The 19,036-nt window shown below is 41.2% G+C and overlaps 1 long non-coding RNA gene across 1 annotated transcript in view; it reads right to left on the bottom strand.

Moving 5' to 3' along the window:
- LOC117935698 overlaps nucleotides 1-15,961 on the bottom strand; it is a 23,812-nt gene extending 7,851 nt beyond the window's left edge. Inside the window, exons 1-2 of the long non-coding RNA XR_004654810.1 lie at nucleotides 15,883-15,961; nucleotides 9,738-9,747 (exon numbers count right to left, since the gene is read on the bottom strand). This is a non-coding gene — a long non-coding RNA (uncharacterized LOC117935698). The remainder of the gene's footprint in view (nucleotides 1-9,737; nucleotides 9,748-15,882) is intronic.
- Nucleotides 15,962-19,036: the final 3,075 nt, after the last annotated feature.

The following is a 19,036-nucleotide window of genomic DNA, read 5'->3' as shown; positions in this document are numbered from 1 at the left end:
CCCCAAGACCATTCTGAGCCAGGAATAACACGGATTAAGGTGTGATGGAGTGGGAATAAAAGGTGGATTAGTTCAGTGTTCACATGAGATCACTGACGCTGTACTGGACTACTGGGGTGAAGGGGGAGCTGAGCTTTATGGCAAAGCTTTCAACTTCCCCCTCTTTCTGCCACTTTCCTGCCTTAATTCTTTTCTATACAATAAAGGCAATAAAAGCCCAAAAATATAAGCAATACTGTATTTTGCAGCACAGAATTTAGGTACTGTTATTGAAAGATCTGAGGAGAACGTGCAGGTCAAAATGAAAAAAAATAGATTGTGTATCTGTTTTACTGAAGAACCTTTCTAAAAACCTAAAAACCAGATACAAATGTGTCTGTCCGTCTTTCCTTCAATTCTGCTTTAGTGCTTTGACTGATAACAGAGGTTGTGCCGAGTGTCTCTCACCTCGCTGCAGTTGTGTGGAGTCCGAAGGCTCTGATTTCAGCGCTAAAACCTTTTAACAAGGCTAAACACACAAAGCAGGTCCCTGTCATCTTACACAGCAGCATATGGGCCCCGGTTCCCACAGCCAGCTCCATGTAAACATCTCATTAAGGAGCCCTCAGCCATAAAAGGAAGGGACAAAAAGACTCCCCCTCCCCCTCCTGACAGACAGTGTCAATTAGGCCCTTGTCTGAGATTGCTGAAAGTCCTCTGAAGCTTCAGGTAATCACTGCAAATTAATACCTGTGCAAGCTCATGGGGCTTTCTTGTGAACTCTGGAAGCTTTTGAAAAGGTATGGATGAGACTCCCTGCATCCTGCATGCCTGAGAAGTCACATCTGTGAGCATGAGGATCACATATTTACGTGTTGAACATCTAATTATAAGAACTTAGCTACGCACATGACAAAGAGAAGTACAAACAACAACTGAGGGGAAAAGAAATGTCTTTTTTAAAAGCAGGTTTAGGTGCTATGAGGGGTCAAAGGGTCAAAAGAGGGGGGTCTCTGAACCGTAAAGTGTCGCTCTGCTGGGATCTCAGAGGAAACACAGTAGGGCTGCTTGATTGTTGAACACATAACAATCACAATTATTTTAGTCAATATTGAAATCACGATTAGCACGATTACTCATTATCTTTAGGAAAAATGTTACAATTATTGAACTTAAAAAACTTGAAAACAGTTAAACAAATCAACAGTTGAACAGTTTTTATTCACACACGACAAAATCAGGGGCCACAATTGTAATTGCAATAAAAATTTTGATATTTGCACAGCCCTGAAATGAAAGACCTGGCGGCCTGAGAGAGGGATTCTGGAGTTTGAACCACCTGAATGGCTGGCAGGTATCATGTTTATCTCAGTCCGATGTGAGACTTATCTGCACTGCCTTTGTATTGTTCATCTGATGGCCCTTCAGCTGTGGCAGCAGATAGTGGTGGAAGAAACCACCACTTTCTCTGTGTGCCTATTTAATGCCACGGAGTGTGAGTGTGAATGAACACATTACACACTTTGATGAAAAGATAAAGATTCCTGTGGGTAAACTCACAGGTGAACAAAAATGTCTTTGTGGATTGTATTAAAACTAGTGATCCTTTTTTATTATTTAAGGGGATACTAAACAGGGCCCTAGCACAAATTCTATGCCCTGTAGAAAAGCTTTTTTATATGGGCCCCTACACGCATCCAAAGCTATTCATTCTAGCATCTTTTGGGGTCCTCCCCTGGGTACTCAGTCCCCTTTTCCCCCCAGTCCGACGCCGATGGCTATAAATAAACAATGGTTGACTTCACTCCATCTTACCAGTGCCAACTTCTCCCTGCTCATAGGCCAGCAAATAAACACACCACGCCAGACAGCTTGGGCTCAGGTATTTCTAGATAGAACGCCTTTTTCACCCATCTCCTTTTCTTGTAGCAAATGAAGGTGACAATAGCAAGGAATAAGCATGCATTCACACACACTCGGGTGGTCGTCAGATGGTGAGGCGAAAACGCAGCTCTTCCCATTAATTTTGAAAGCCAAAAAGTTGAGACCAAACTATGGTGTTAGGATTATGTCATGTCAATTATGTCCCATGATTTCACATGCGCAGATATTACTAGGGAGAGGGAAAGAATGGCACCTGCGTGCATACATCTAAGCAGTACCACAGAGCAGCAGCCACTTTCAAAGTTGGAAATAACTGACATTTGACACTTTGGGGGCGGAAAACAATGAGGCAGTGGCCCTCTTATGGTTGGTCCCTTTCAAGGTGATCTCGTCCACAGACCTCTTTACTTTGATTAACAGCTATTGCTCAGGAAGACCTTAGTTGGTGTCCGGGCTGAAGAAGGGTTTTTATGTCTTCATTAACGATGTATTGCAGAGTAGTCTCTGTTATTGAATCTTTAAATCCTTCATGCTGGCAGGTGCCTAAAACTCTTGATTGTTGAATTGGTGCGCAAAGAATAATCTACGCCTATGAAATGATCAAATTTGCTCGTGAGCATGTTTCATTGTACTTATTATTGCGATTGGACTTGCCAGCGTGTTGTAAGGTGGTGTGAGAGTCCCGTACAGGAAACAAGCCCCGAACTGCCAAGGATTTTGTGGAACAGCTGACTGTTTCCTCAGTCCCTCCGTCTTTTTTCTTTTACTCCTTTGCTACACAACCCTGCGGTGCATCACTGGACTTTTTCTGTGATAGCCATGGTAGCCAAGATTTAGAGGATCAGCCTATCAGTGTATGGCTCCAGCATTATGGAGACTTAGACTTTCTCCGACAATACAAATATTCTATTTCTGCAACGGTACTGTAAATGGAGCCATGACTTAAAAAGAATGTTTGCAATTTGAAAATACTCCAAAAAACTAAAAAACAACAACCCATATAATATACTTTGCCAGTAAGTAGTTACTGTACTTTTGATCTCTGAACTGTCTGCTGTCATGCAACAGCAGCCGCAGCAACATGTTGAAGCCTAATAAAGACTTCCTGACCTGAAGAATTCCAGTCAGTCTAAACACGTTAGTTTGCCCTGACAAAGATTTGCATCGACCTTCATTTTGCTCTCTTTTCTTTTTTCTTTCTTTTTGACTTTGCACAACATCCTCGGTGGGAGGTAAAACTGGGATGCGGGAGAGGCTTCACTCTCACAACCATCACTACAACCAGGAGCAACAAGTGTGTGCTTGACTGCATATTTGTGGAGGTGGGAATGTTTGCCTTGCCTCACACAAATATTTTAGGTACAGTAGGTGACAGCCCACGCTGGATTAATTTCACAGGAAATAAGGATGTTGTATAGACAGGCTCTTTTGGACCACCATAAAAAGATGACAATTTTTTATTTTCACTGGAAAGATAAATTTTTGCGTGCACTAATTCTCGGAAGATCTCTCTTTATTGCTTTCTTTTTGCACTTATCAACAGAAATGGGAGGGGAACAATGTGAATGCCAGTTGCAGTTTGTTGTATTGTGTTTAGGTGATGTAGAAGGGCTAACCTCGTATCTAAATTATGATTCATGACATGGACTGTCGGCTCAGGCTGCATTCAGGTGACAGCACAGAGGGGAAAACTGTATATTGTCTCGGAGCAACAGCGCTGTGGACGTCTGCGTTTACAGCCTAGTGGTAAATGATTGAGGTGTCCTTTCAAGGCGAAACACACCATTGTTTCGCAAACAATCCACAATCTGACGCAGGAAGTGACACACAGGACACAAATACAATGAGCAGCGCGGCTGCAGGTTGGCGACAACGGAACGGCGGCTCCACGGAGCAGTGGGAAAATGTTCCTGTGAGCACCCCGAGCACACATAAATACAAAAACACATACAATACACATGTGGAAGGGACTTGCAAACAAGCACTCATACACAGATACTGTACAAAAAGACATCACACAGTTAAATTCAAAGAAATTTGATGTTTTGGCTTTTTATGACAGTGGGCTGACAAGAAACATGTATTGTAGGGTTAATTAGAAAAGTACTCTAACAAGGAGTCAATGTGGAAATAACTGCCGTGATAAATAATACGACTTTTTAACAGACTCATGGTCCAATTAAATGACAGCACAACACACACAGCACTTAATACATAAATAAGCCCAGAGGCATTATACAATTTCTTAAAATGAAGTAAAAAAGATCTTTATCAACTCAAAACAGGTTGAACGGCACTTCACATTTCGCTATACTTGCGCAATGCAAGTTTGCCAGACCAGGTAGCGGATCTGTGTTTCCAATGAGACATAATGGGACAATTCCGCTCCCAACCTGTAGGGGGACCAAAGCGGGAAAAGTTCTCTAGTGTTGTTTTAACATTTTATACAAGTTTTTAGCAATATAAGAGTTAAGAAACAAAGTATTTGCATTTCTTCTCGTATTGTTTTTGTAAATAATGATCTCATGGTTTTGTTCCATAATGTCCATATGTCAGAAAATGGACATCATCAGGCAAATATCTATGTTAATATATTTTGATGGACACATAAACACAAATGCTTTGCAATTTTATACTTTCAGCTACAAAACACCATGGCAAAAAATACATCTGAATAGATTTAAGTTCATTTCAAAGATGTTTTCAAACCAGTGGTCATGGCCAGACGCTACATGATATTTTGACTAGTTACAAATTATGAATGTTTGTTTTTTGACCTTATTTATTGATATTGATTAATTTCAATATCAAAATCAAACATTGTACCTTAAATAATGTTTTTAAAATCATTTCAGTGGTTTATTAACTCGTTGGAATGAGACATAAGAATGATGGCAATGGTAACAGTAATGGACAATTCCTCCTCCAACCTGTAGGGGGAACGAAGGGGAAAAGTGCTTTGGTGCCCACTGTAAAGGTGCTGGTTGACAAGTAGCTAATGCTAATGTAATTCTTGGTGGGTGACATAACAGTAAGACATCTTTCAACACGCTCAGTTATTTTTAGTATGATTGTTTTGACCACGGTTAACACAAATTCGTCAGTAACATTACCTGTATAGATAGACAACTAATCTAATGGTAATTTAGCTAGATAGCCAGCTCACCATACTTACTAGCTGTGTTAGTATTTGCTGTGTCATTATTTGCCTTTACCCACTTAGTCATTTTATTCACATTGTTGTATGTAACTGATGGATTGGGTAACGGATGGATGGCTGGAAGATCAGAACGCGGCCACAGGGAGGTGATCTGGCTTTGAGGCTTTCAAGTCAAACCAGGCAGCACGGAGTAAACACAACAAGCCGCACAGAGCGCTCCATCATCGGACCAACAGCACTCACACACACCTTCCATCTCTGTGGCTCTGTTACCGCATTTGCTCTCTGTTCTCTGTTTACCGTCAACACAGATAAGAAGCTGCTTCAAACTCTGATTATGTTTATTTGTCTTTTTTCCTTTTGGATCCCAAGAGGAGAAGCTGCTTTATTTGTGGCCACTTTGTTGGAGGATTCCTGCTCAAATCACTTTGAAACTTGATGCAGCAGGTACTCCAATGGTTGCATGATTCTCTCAAAATACTCCAAGGGGGAAAGTGCTAGCACTTAAAGTGTGTCTGGAATGGAAATGTCCTTGTTTGTCTAATGCCAGAATCAGAGGCACAATTTTTTTGTTATTTTTGTGACACAACAGTCACTATGTCAGACTAGACAGGCATGCAGAGTGGCAAGACTACAAGTATGACACCGACCAGCTCCCAGACCGATCACGTCTATCACGTGTTGTAGAAGACCACGCGCAAGTTCACGCGCTTTGGTGGAACAACAGCCTCTCAAAAACTCACAAAAATCTTTCAAACTGACCGTTGTCGATTTGAAATAAATACAGATTCAGCAAATGCATGGCCTCTTTCTCGCTTAAAATGTTTTCAGAAACACCAATCAGGTGCAGCCATTGCGGTTGTAAGAAGGGTTAGCCTGTTTTCTTTGATTGTCAATGTAGAGAAACAGGTAAAACAAAACTTTATGGGCAATATGTGTATCTTGCCTCCACCAGACAGCAGCAGTAGCGTCTCTTCTTTTTCTCCATGTTAACATATGTGCGCCAGAGCTGCAGACAGCACTCTCTCTTCCTATTGGTCAATGTTAAGGAGCACGCAACACTAGGAGGAAAAAGGCAAAAAGTTCTGACATGCTAGACTTCCTGCGTCGTGAAGCGCCCCAGATGTGAGATCGCTGATCTTTGATTATGTCACACTACAAGAGGTAAAGACACATGTTTGTTGGTCCTGACCCTGATTATAAGGCGCAGCTTTCAACGTTGGTCTTTGAAGGGTCTGTCGGGTCAAAGTGAATGTGTGTAGTCTGATCCTGGCATAAGGAGTCCTTTCAGGACTGCCGTGCCGGTGGTTGCACTTTAATTGAATGATTTGATTTAATTTCAAATTCCACTAGGATGAGATCCTTTTTTTCTTTCTTTTTTTAAATCAAACTGCCTGTGGAAATGTTCATGAATCACACTCACATTTTTGCATTATGTTATCATTCAGGAAACTGAAATACCCTTAAATTTCCTTTCTCAATTCTGGATTTCCAATCACCGTATATTTATATTCTGTATGCAAGTTCTTTGTGATATTATGTGTCAAGCACAAAGCTCTGACATGGCCTTGTTACCACAGAGCTGCACTGATTATGCTGAGAAAAAAAGAAAAAGAGTAAGAGGAACACAATCTGATAGGAATGCCGCTGGAATTCCCCGGAATCTCACCCCCTTCCCTCCCTCCACTTTCCCCCCATCACTGTTTCGCGAATCCGTAAGGAGTCTTAACATGCGGCACAATAGACAAGGGGAGCTATTCTGCGACCATAATGCAAGGAAACGTTACCTCACTGCAAAAAATGTCAGGACGATAGAGGCCCCCCGTCCTGGAAACAATCAGGGAGGAAGCTAAGGCAGGTGCCCACCTCCTGTGAAAATATCCTAGCGCAAAGAGAAGGGCTGGGTGTGTCTCTGTGTACAGCAGCAGCAGCCGCAGCAGTGCAATTAAAGCATAAATAACTGCTTGTCCACAAATCACTGTACTAAACTGCACGCCGCGCGCATCACCAAACACAGGCACTCACATGCAAAATAACCCATGGCAATTACTGTTAGAGCACGAGCTGTTAGATCTCTATATGCAAATCTTTATACTCAGCCAAAGCTACTGTTATGTACTGTTAGGGCCGGGCAATACATCAATAGTATGTTGACATCCATATATGAGGTTAGATTTTAAAGTCTGGACATCATAAGCGTCATCGTCCTGGTTTTAAAGGCTGCATCCCAGAAAAGTGGTAATTTTCTGAACATTATGTCAGACGTACTAGCTATTTGCTTAACCCACTTATTCATTATGTCCATATTATTGATGATTATTTATCAAAACTCTCATTGTGTTAATAGTTTGTCATAATAGTCAACCCTGCAACATCGCTGCAATATTGACAGCGATGTATTTGGTCAAAAGTATTGTGATATTTGAATTTTTCCATATTACCCAGCCCTATGTACTGTACTATAAATGCCTTTCTAAGGAGTCCTTTCAGTACTGTGGTGCCTGTGGTAGAATTTGATTTACTTTAAAACCAAATATAGAAAATGTTCCACTTGGATGAGATCATATTTTTTTTTGTATTTATATATTCATTTATTTTAAATCAAACTGGTTCCAAAATGTTCTAGAATCAAACATCATATTCACATTTGAATTTTGGGATTTATTGGTAAACCATTCAAGAAACAAAAATAGCCTTACATTTTCATTGTCCCTACTTGATTTCCAGTCGCTGTTTATCGAAATGTACTGCATATTAATGTGCAGATAAAGCAATAACTGCTCGCCCACAAATCACTGCACTAAACTGCACAGAACCCATGCCACGATTACTGTTAGAGCACGAGGTCGTCACTACATGCAAATCATTATACTCTGACAAGGCTACTGTTATGGACTGCACTATGAATGCAAATACAGCTACATTAGCATTAGTGGTGGGAAAAGTCAACCAATTCCTTTATTAAAGCTGCAATGCCACTGGGACTGTAACAATTATGTTACAATTTATTTTATACATAATCACGGTTTTGTGTATAACTACAATTAATTGCTAACATTAGCTAAGGTCTTGATGCATATGACTTGTAACCTTTCATTTTGTTTAGACGCACTAAATTGTAATTATATAACGATCTTTAGTCAGACTGTATATTTGTATTATTTAAATTGCAAGTTGTTGACACTTGAGCCTATACATGTTACAGTTAGAAAAAAAAGTGTTTTATGATAATTCCTTGTTTTTTAAAGATTATTTAAAAAAAAAAAATTCCCTTTTATTTTAGAGTGACAGTGCATAGGCTGGAAAGGTGGGAGAGAGATGGGGGTGACACGCAGGTGGGATCTAACCCGGGCCGCTGCAGGACTCCGGACGCTGTGTATTTGTGTTACTACATTATCTGGGTCACATAACTGGCATCCAGAATAAACAAAAGATGCAGCCTAAAAAATAGTAATAAATACATAATTTTTACACTGAACAAAATTAGAAACACACACATGTACACAAAAGGCTTATTTCTCTCAAATATTGTTCACAAAACTGTCTGTGTTAGTTAGTGAGCACTTCTTCTTTGCCGAGATAATCCATCCACCTTGCAGGTTGGGAATGTCAAGATGCTGATTGGACAGCATGGTTGTTGGCACAGGTGTGCCTTAGGCTGGTCCGAAAACTAGTCAGTACTGTATCTTGTGTTAGAGTTGGGGTTCTCTCTCTCTCTCTCTCTCTCTCTCTCTAACCACCTTGAGTGGGCAAACGTTCACATTTGATGGCGTCTTGCACTTTGGAGAGGTGTTCTCTTCTCTTCTGAACCCGAACCCTAACACCAGATACTGGCTGGTTTTCAGGTTGTTGCCTAGATATCTTTCCCGGTAGAATGTGCGTCCCATGTACAAATTCTTAGTCCTTGTCACAGCGGACAGAGGTTCAACTCCAACCTGCGGCCCTTTGCTTCGTGTCATTTCCTCTCTAAGTGACACATTATAATAACCATTAATAGTTGGTGAATTGGTAGTTATTAAATCTTTAGTTAATTGTCATTTAACTGTTAGCAAACTGTCATTTTACTGTTTTTACACACATTTTACACAATTCAATTATAATTGATAAAATATTAGTAGTGTTGTAAATTATCAGTTTACTGTTACACACAGTTTATCCCTCATATACTATATTAGCTATCAAGTAATTATTAAAAAAATGTTTGCATGACTTTAAGAACCATTTTTAAAACGTCTACAATGATAACATCGCTAATTATTCCTAACACGTTGTTAAGGGTTACTAGTTGGTTTGTAAACGTCTATAAACAGTTATTATACAGTTACAACAGATGAACAATAGCTTGTTAATTAGTTAATAAATACTTTGTAAATCATCTATAAACATTATCTGGATGATGCCATTGTTAAGTTGCAACTGATATTATTCATGGTAAGTGAAGTAGAACAAGAAGTCGTGGGGGTGACGGCATGGCCCCCCCACAGAGCTCAGATCTCACTATCATGGAGTGTGTCTGGGATTACATGAAGAGACAGAAGGATTTGAGCAAGCCTACACACACAGAAGATCCGGGGTTATAGTGGATTTGGAACAACCTACCAGGGTCCCACCAAGTACTGATTCGTTCATTCACTGCATTTTGTTAATTGATGAAAATGAACTATTAACACACTATTTTTGAAAGCATTCTTAGTTTAAAACGTTTGCACAGTACTGTATGTACACTGTGTATACACATATATATATATACACACATATATTATACACATATGCATATATAAATTATTTTTTATACACTATGTTGCAACTTGATAATAACCATCCAGATGCTGTTTATAGACAGTTCCCCAACCAACTAGCAACCACTGACAAAGTATTAACTATGTTAACACATTATTTATTAATTATTTAATGAGGTATTATTCATCTGTTGCAATTGTATAATAACCATCCAGACACTGTTTATAGTAGCAACCCGTGACAACGTGTTAGGAATATCTGGTCCATCCATCTACAGTATGTTATGTTTAAAGATGTTTTAAAAATGGTTTCCAAAAGTTTTACAAACATTTTTTAATAATTACTTGATACCTTATCTAATATACGAGGGATATTATGTGTGTAACAATAAACTTTGGGTTTACAGCACCATTAACGTTTTACTAATTTAATTGTGTTAACAGTAAAATGACGGTTAAATTTCAATTAACTAAAGATTAATTAACTACCATCTATTAATGATGGTTAGTATAAAGTGTTGCCGTTTCCCTGTCAATTGAAAATCCCCCATCTCTAGTTTTCTGGCCTTTAATGCTTCGACAAGTGGCAGAAGGAAGGATGAAGGAAAATAAGAGAATATAACCAAACATGTCCACACTGAAGATTGTATTTGTAAGTACAAATACACACAAATCTTAAAAAAGGAAAAACAAAACATGAACCTCTTTGCATTTAATCTTAGCTAATTTAAAAAGCTGTTTTAGATATGAAATAATATAAAAATAAATGAGTAAATGTCTTGTCAGACCGGACGTCTCGTTTATGATAATGAAAGGTAAACACCCTTCATCTTGAATGCTTCTTGTAATAAAGCTAAACAAATAAAAACAACGGATGGTGCTTGTTTTGGGATATCCTTCAAGCTAACAATCATATACAATTATTTAGATGAAATGCCAATGTAAAACAAGCTGGGTACCTGGATTGTTTAGATCAATAAGGCGTGCCTAAAATAAGCTCAACATTGCAGCATTATTTTCATAAAGGATTTCTCTTAAACTCTCGTCTCTTTGAGGGCCATAATCTCCCCAACCACACATCAAAAACAACACACACCGACAACACTTCCTGTCTGTGACATGATACGCGATGACGACGCAGACCACAAACGTTTGTGTATCGTTCGATAAATTACAGGCACATTAGAGGCACAGAATACTGTATTTTCTTTTCTCTGTGCCCTGGTTTTTATCCGACATAATGAACGACTAGGCGTCCCACGAGGGGCGGCAGGGATCAAAACTCTGTGGCCTCCCGGAGGACTTCCTTTAATGTCTTTGTGCAGCCGTGGATTTGATACCCTCCCTGCTTTAAATTAGATCCCACTACATCCATTAGTCACATAAGCCTGTTAATATGTCTCTTCAGAGGGAGGGGACCTGCATATAAAGGTACCTGCCTTTTGTGACTCTGAAAACTAAGAGGACCTGGAATTTGATTGAGCATGGATGGAGCATCTTATAAGTTTTACTGGTTCCACATGCGGAAATCGTGTTATAACTTTTAGAGCATGTGAAGTTTGTGTGGAGTGAGTAATTATGGGTTCACAGCATCGCTGCAGTTGGTTAAGTTGCTGCTGAGACGGGCTTTAATCTGGGGCCGGGGAGGAAATCCTCTGCCATCTTTGGACACCATTAACAGTCAAGGATAAGGCCTACAACCTGTCTATAAACCTTGTGTCTCTTTTTGGTTTACGTAAGGAAGTAGTGAAAAGACTCAATGCAGACAAAGAAAAAATAAGGGGGATATAGTCAAAATTATTACAAGATTACACACTGAAGATAGTGTTTTTGAGTGTTATTAAATGTACAAACCGAGGCACAGAAGTCAAAAAATCCCATGACAAGCAGGACGAGGCAAAGCCTAACCCCAGCCCCAGCTTCCGGAAGACCGATGAACAACATTAGTCATCAAGTGCCACCAAAACTGGCCTGATTACTTCTAACCTTAGCAGGTTTTCAGCCCAAACTTGCCCAAGTTCACACCCTCACAACCTCAACAAATCCAATAGCCATATATGGGTCTAAGCCGGCTCACATTTGATCCTCAATGGGTGCACATTTGTTTCAGAATCCAGCTAAAATACTCATCTTGACTCAGCTGGCAACCTCAGAAAGTCTTCATGTACACTGTGAATGTACATTGCATTTAAATTACATTACTTCTTCTTTAAGTTTACTACTAAATTAATTTAGGTTCCTCTGTTCCCCATTTCCATCTGGCTTTCCCCTCTGACACTCCCTCTCCAACAGGTACCCTCCAAAAAAGTCATTTTCCCTTACAAAACTACAACACTTTGAGATATTGTGGAAGCTGAAGGGGAAAAAACCAAGGCTGTGTGACTACATGTGTTCATGGGTGTGTGCATGTGTGTTTATCGCTGTCAAGATCTTGAGAGGGTGCAGCAGCATTGTTAATATGCGGCCATTTTGTGTTCCACTGAGTGATGGACGGCCTAGAAATACGGTCCCCCCCGCTCTCTGAGGAAGGTGGTAGCGGGCCGCACTCGGGTGGGTTTAGCTTGAGGAAATCACACTTTCTCGGGCAAGATCTCAATCTGGTGGAGCACGCTGCCAGGCAAAACAATGCGGTGTTGAAAAAAGGAACGGGTCACGTTATCCAACACTGGCCGGCCCGGTTCCGAGCCAAAGGAGTGGTCCGGCTGGCGGGCCTGATAAGCACCTGCCACAAGGCTGAGGAGGAGGACAAGGGAGCGCCGTACAAACTGTTCTGATCAACACATGATATGTGCATGATGTCACCCACCAACCAAATCCTCCGGGGAAGAAATTACCTATAAAAAGAAAAAAAACAGGGACTTGTTTACAGAGAAGAGGTGACTCATTCAAGGTGTGTAAGCGGCTACCAAGAGAAGACGGTTCACCTGAAGATTAGAGTTGATTAAAACATGGGGGGGAACAGGAGATAAGAAATACAGGAGACACGTCCCCAAATAAAAAATATATAAGTTAAAACTACGAGCAAAGGTTTCTGTGTTTTGGTATGCCCTTTATCAATCTACAACAATGACCTCTTATTCACAAAGGACTAGTAATACCTGGGGATCGCTAGTGATTTGTAATATTTACAGAAGTCTCTGATCTTAAAGCTAAAGTGTGTAGTTTCTGTCACCCCAATGAGGAATTCTAAGTAAAACAACACTGTCAGCGCATCCACATGATCCAACCTTCATGATCACGCATGTGTTACTAATAGCCAAGGAGGACAAAGAGGATTACTAAAACAGGATGATATCTTCAGAAGAGCTCATTACTGTAAATCTGTCTCCTTCAAGTCCCCCAACTTTATGAGAGGGTAAAAATGAATCACCAGATTAAAGCCGCATCAGAAAAAACTTGTGTAATCATTCATTCTGAACATCACCCCTTCAATAGTAGTTCAGTCCGGAAAACTCTCGTCATAGCTTTAACCATTTATTGCAAGTGGAAATACACTCATGCTTGGTACCAGGGGGTGAAATCAACTCCCGCCAAATGTGGGTGCATTTTGCAATTGGCGGGTAACACTGTAAATCTACCTGCCACGTTGGCTGGTAGCCAATGAGAATTGAGTGATTGAGTGATAGTGAACTATCAGTAAGCAGGGTACGCAGTTGCTTACAGGCCCGGACCAATCAGGGGTCCGCATCACTGGAAGACATTGATTGACAGCCAGGGCCCCCTATGGCATTTCCATTACTCGCGACAATCCCAGCAGTCCCACGTGCAGCCACTGACCAATCAGGAGTGAGAACGGGTCAAATAAATTTCCATGTTTCTGATATGAAGACGAGACGCGTGTGACATGTTCAGCAAAAGACGTCCTGCCAACTTGTAAACATTTTAACATCAATGCACTTTGTCATATTTTTTTCAATACAAAGTTGCTGAAAGTTGCTGCTGTTTCAATACTGTTGGCTCACTGCAGCGGGCGGGGGGTGCTGCTCCATCCCCCCCCCGCGACTGATGCTCACAAACACAATCACACACGGTGGATGCAGGAAAACCACAGATGAGATGTACAGGATGACCTAAATTGAAGACAGCTACATTATTGAAGGTGCAATAATGAGTTAAAGTCCAATAAGTACTCTATCAAACTGTATGATTGTGTGTCCCAGCCCGGCGCCCCACTACAGCAACGACACAATGTCCCCAAGTAGGCTCATAGAGACACAGCAATTCTTGTTTTCACCACCCGCCACTGTTGCATGTGGTCAAAAAAGTTGACTTAATGCCCTGCTTGGCGCTGATGGCTTCGCTCTTGATCATGCTCCCTGCACCAGCCAAGCTGCATGCTAAGCTGAAACAGGGAGCACCATGCAGAAACCCCCCTGGGGAAAAAAAAGTGCGCCAAAAGAAAGACATTGAAAACCATGTCAAACTTTGAATCATGTTAGGACTCTGAACTTGGAAGGTGGAGAGGGGTGGTGGAGCTGCAGCAGTGAGTGAAGCAGGGTCATATAGCAGGGATCAGTGATGAAAGAGGTTAGGGCTGCTCAATTATAGAAAAAAAATATATAATCACAATTATTTGGGTCAATATTGAAATCACGCTATTTGAACACAATTACTAGATTTTGCAATGATTGAACTTAAAAAACAGTGGTAAAGTAAAATGAATCAACAGTAAAAAACACACTCAACTGTGAACTTTGCCTTCAAACTTTTCCAATTAAAACTTAATTTTTTTATTCAGAACACAAGAGAAAAGAGGAGTCTACTTGCAAAACGTACTGAGCTAAATCATTGTTTTTCTCAATTGTTGTGTTTTTGTGATCATTGGGAGCCAAAATCATAATCACGATTAAGTTATGATTAATTGCGCAGCCCTAGAATGAGTCTCATTTAAAAGTACTGCCTTGATGTGTGAATGGCTGTGATTGGTGTGTTTCTGATAGGAATGATAATTAATTCATTGGGCGTGTGACTTCAGTGATCTGCATGAACTAACGCAAAGCTTAATTTGTCATACTATATCATTTTTGTTTGCTATATGTACTGTGTTTATTCAGTTATTCCATAAACCAATACGGATCCTTTCCATGTATTTTTCCCTCTGATTTGTTGAGAATGTGACTATTTCCAGGTTAGATCACAGGAGAGAAGGACTTTATTATAGTATTGGTGTCACACCTTTGGTCTTTAGACTTTGATCCAATAATGGGTCGAGACCTGGAATTAGCAGAGCACCCCGTTTTGATCTGTACGCACATGTGAAGGAGGGCGAAAAGACTGTTCTGAACAGGGTTTAAAAAAAAAAAAAAGCTAAAACCTGACCCTGTCCCTGCACACAAGGCCTCAGGGTATGGAAGCAATAATAGCCCTGCCTAAAAATAAAAGGAGCAAAATGACAGTGGAGGATAACGTTACAAAGAGCTCCAGTGGACAAATAGGAGGGCCAGCGCTTTGAAGAGTTTCTCACAAAAGACGGACCACACACTCCACCCCCCCATCCTCCCTCCACCTCCACCACCCGCTCTGCTCTCCCTCCGATCAGGTTCCCGTTATCGGCAAAGCCACACGGTGGAGAGGGCAGGAGGGGTTTAAAATGCCTGTCAGAAGCTGCTCGCCTGTGTCCAGCCTCCATGGTTCATGTGAGGCACGCAGGCAGCGGGATGGCATGCACACACACACACACACACACACACACACACACACACACACACACACACACACACTAACACACATGCATAGTAGTATACTTATACTAACCTGGATTCTAGTCAAACTTAGCCCCGCCCACAACATTTGGGGTCGGGAAGTTTGGTCTGGAGTTGTGGAGCAACTATGCTCTAACAAGAGATGTTTGGCCAATCAAATGGTCAGGGCGGGCTTTATAGGTTGATGGACAGATGCTCACCAATAACCTAATCAACCACATCACCAAGAAGCGCTTGGGTTGAATTCCTTACAAACAAAGATGGCTGCCGCTGGAGAAGTGAGGTGTGTAGCTTCATCCATGGCGTCTGATAGAGAAGATATCGACAGCGCATTCATTTTTAAAGAGGAACAGAGATTCACGATCAGTGCAGTTGAGTTCCGTTTACAAGTATGAGTTGCTCAACATATCTCACGCACTCTGTTGCTGTGATTGGTTGTAGGTGTATCCAATTGAGTCCAGAGGGATTTTCTTTCCTGGTTGGGTTGAAACACGCCCCAATGGAGCAGTATCAGACTCAAACTTTGACTAGAATCTGAGTATGAGACTTCAGTCTAGCTTAGCACACTTTCTTTGGCAAAATGTAATCCCCAATCCATACTAAACCGGATCCTGATTTCAACTGATTCCTTTCCTAAACTATAGAGGGTTTTCACGATGTGTCATCAGACTGGAAGTTGCCATATTGGAGATACTCCGCATCACAACAAAGCACAGACATTAGTAGCTCTCGAACGTCATCAAGGAAAATGGTTATTATTTCTGTGTTTTATGTTACACCAATAGGTCAGACCGAGAAAAAAATGTGGAATATTATTGTCTTCCAAAAGTTATAACCGACTCAGGTAGTGTACAGTGTATATAGTAAACTGGGGGTCTTTGAAATTAAACGATTAAGAGTCACTTGGCTACACCTTGAGTATCATAATGATATCATACTGTTAAGGTTAGGTTGATTAAAGATGCATTACTAACTTTGGCCTTCACAACACAGTGTTGTTAAAGACTTGCGTCTCCCTCACCTGTCCACACACCTACATGTGAGTGTGCATGTGCGCATGTCACGGGGCCCAAGTGTTGGACTACGTCCACATGTCCAGGCATGTCTCCTGCTTTCTACGTCCCACTGTTGGCCTCTGTAATTAGGATCTGAGAGGGTAATGGTGCTGTGCTTGACTGGCCTCCCAGTACCTGCAACATCAACTTTGTCGTTTTATTTTTTTCGGTTCAAAAACAGGAGTTCATCATTTAAAAAAAGGCAACAAGTCAAAGTCTGTTTGCATTGCCTTGGCATTTGAATTACAGTAAACCACATAAATTCCATGTGTATTCAGTTTTCCATTTCAGATGTCATCCATGAGTCCGATTTGAAGGCAGCATCATAACCAACACAATTTGGACACAGAACTAATATCTTATCTAGCATTGTTGCTATGGTTATGTCGAGGAATGAAATTGTATACATTTTTAAGATTAAATCAAATCTTAAACATTGGACTTTGGCTGACATGAGATATTGTCTATTTCCATTTTATAGTTTATTATTGATATTATGTTAAGTGTGATATTCTCAGTTTTCCATCCATCCATATCCATCCTATGGTATCAGGTCGCGGGGGCTGGAGCTCCAGTAGAGGACCCTAAACTTCAACCAGCTCCGACTGGGGGATCCCGAGGCGTTCCCAGGCCAGGTGGGAGCTATAATCCCTCCACCTAGTCCTGGGTCTTCCCTGGGGCCTCCTCACAGCTGGACGTGCCTGGAACACCTCCCTAGGGAGGCCCCCAGGATGCATCCTCACCAGACGCCCGAACCACCTCAACTGGCTCCTTTCGACGCAAAGGAGAAGCGGCTCTACTCCGAGCTCCTCTCGGATGACTGAGCTTCTCACCCTATCTATAAGGGAGACGCCAGCCCCCCTCCTGAGGGAAACCCATTTTTGCCGCTTGTACCCTGGATCTCGTTCTTTTGGTCATGACCCAGCCTTCATGACCATAGGTGAGGGTAGGAACGAAAACTGAGCTTTGCCCTCTGGCTCAGGTCTCTTTTGGTTACAACGGTGCGATGAATGGAATGTAGTACCCCACCCGCTGCTCCGATTCGCCAACCAATCTCTGCACCATGGTCCCCTCACTTGCGAACAAGACCCCAAGGTATTTAACCTCCTTCACTTGGGGTAAGGACTCACTTCCTACCTGGAGAAAGTACTCCATCGGTTTCCTGCTGAGAGCCATGGCCTCAGATTTAGAAGTGCTGATCCTCATCCAAGCCGCTTCACACTCGGCGGCAAACCAATCCAGTGAGTGCTGAAGGCCCGACTACGCCTCGATATCCTGTCCATAAATACTACAAACAAGACTGGGGACAATTAGTATTACATAATTGACATGTAGCTAACTGGTATTCACAGATTAGAAAATGATAATTTAAAAGAATGCAATATATGACATGAATCTACACTTTAGCCTAATTTGCATGGGATTAAAGCTTAAGTGTGTAACTTTTTCATATTAACAACCATTACATTCAAGCAGTTGCCAAATGAGTAGCTACTAAGCCACTTAAAACAATCAGCTATACACAACTTGCTTTGTATTTCTCAATATGGCTATGTTCAGAAGATTGTGGCGTCTGGGGACTTTCCCCCGTAGGAGCTTGAGTGAAGATACTGTAATACAGAACATGCAGGCTGGCATTTATGACGTGATGCCTGGCAAAAGGCTTATTTTTTTTATTACAACTATCTACCCTGCAGAAACATGCACATGTCACTGCATGTATTTTTGACTACATTTGAAAGATTTTGTGCAAATAGGATCAGATTAATCAGATAGAAGCCATTGTGCATACATGAGATGCGGGCTCTTTCTGACCCAAAGTCCCAGAAACCAAGCAGCATTAGAATCATATCCCACTCCTACTCCAGGTTAAGCATTCGACAAGTGCATCATATTAGAATATTATCAAATAAAATATTGTTGGTATTAAAACTAGATTGATCAGGAGAGCGAGCTCTGTCCTGGACTGAGAAAGTGGAGAGAGAAGGATGTTAGCTAAGCTGACATCCATCATGGACAACACCTCTCACCCCTTACATGACACTGGGGGGTCCCTGAGCCAATCCTTCACCCCCCCCCCCCCCCCCCCCCCCCCCCCCCCCGCCCCGTTGTAAGCAAGAGAAGTACCGCAAGTCGCTCTCAGACTCTACAACACCTGCACCACCTGATAATGTTGTAGTTTCTGTTCCTGTATTTCAATTACCCATCACACAATGGCTCTCTGTGCATCTTTATTATCACATGGTCACACTTCGATATAGTTTATATTATGGTTACTTACTTTTGCTATATTTTTTATTACATATTCTATTGAATTTTAAGGTCTCTTACTTACACTGCAATATATTTTTGTGCTAGGGCCACCTCACTTTACTTTACAATACCTTTTACATAATGTGCCCTTATCATTCATTCAGTACTTTTTGCACATTGTCTGTTGTTTGCCTGTTGTTTGTTTGCTTACCTGTTTTACTTTTTACTGTAGAAAACTGCTGCCGTAACAAGGGAATTTCCCCA

The sequence above is a fragment of the Etheostoma cragini genome, chromosome 20 (genome assembly GCF_013103735.1).
Source record: "Etheostoma cragini isolate CJK2018 chromosome 20, CSU_Ecrag_1.0, whole genome shotgun sequence".
Classification (NCBI taxonomy): Eukaryota; Metazoa; Chordata; class Actinopteri; order Perciformes; family Percidae; genus Etheostoma; species Etheostoma cragini.
This window is presented reverse-complemented; position numbering and strand designations above follow the sequence as displayed.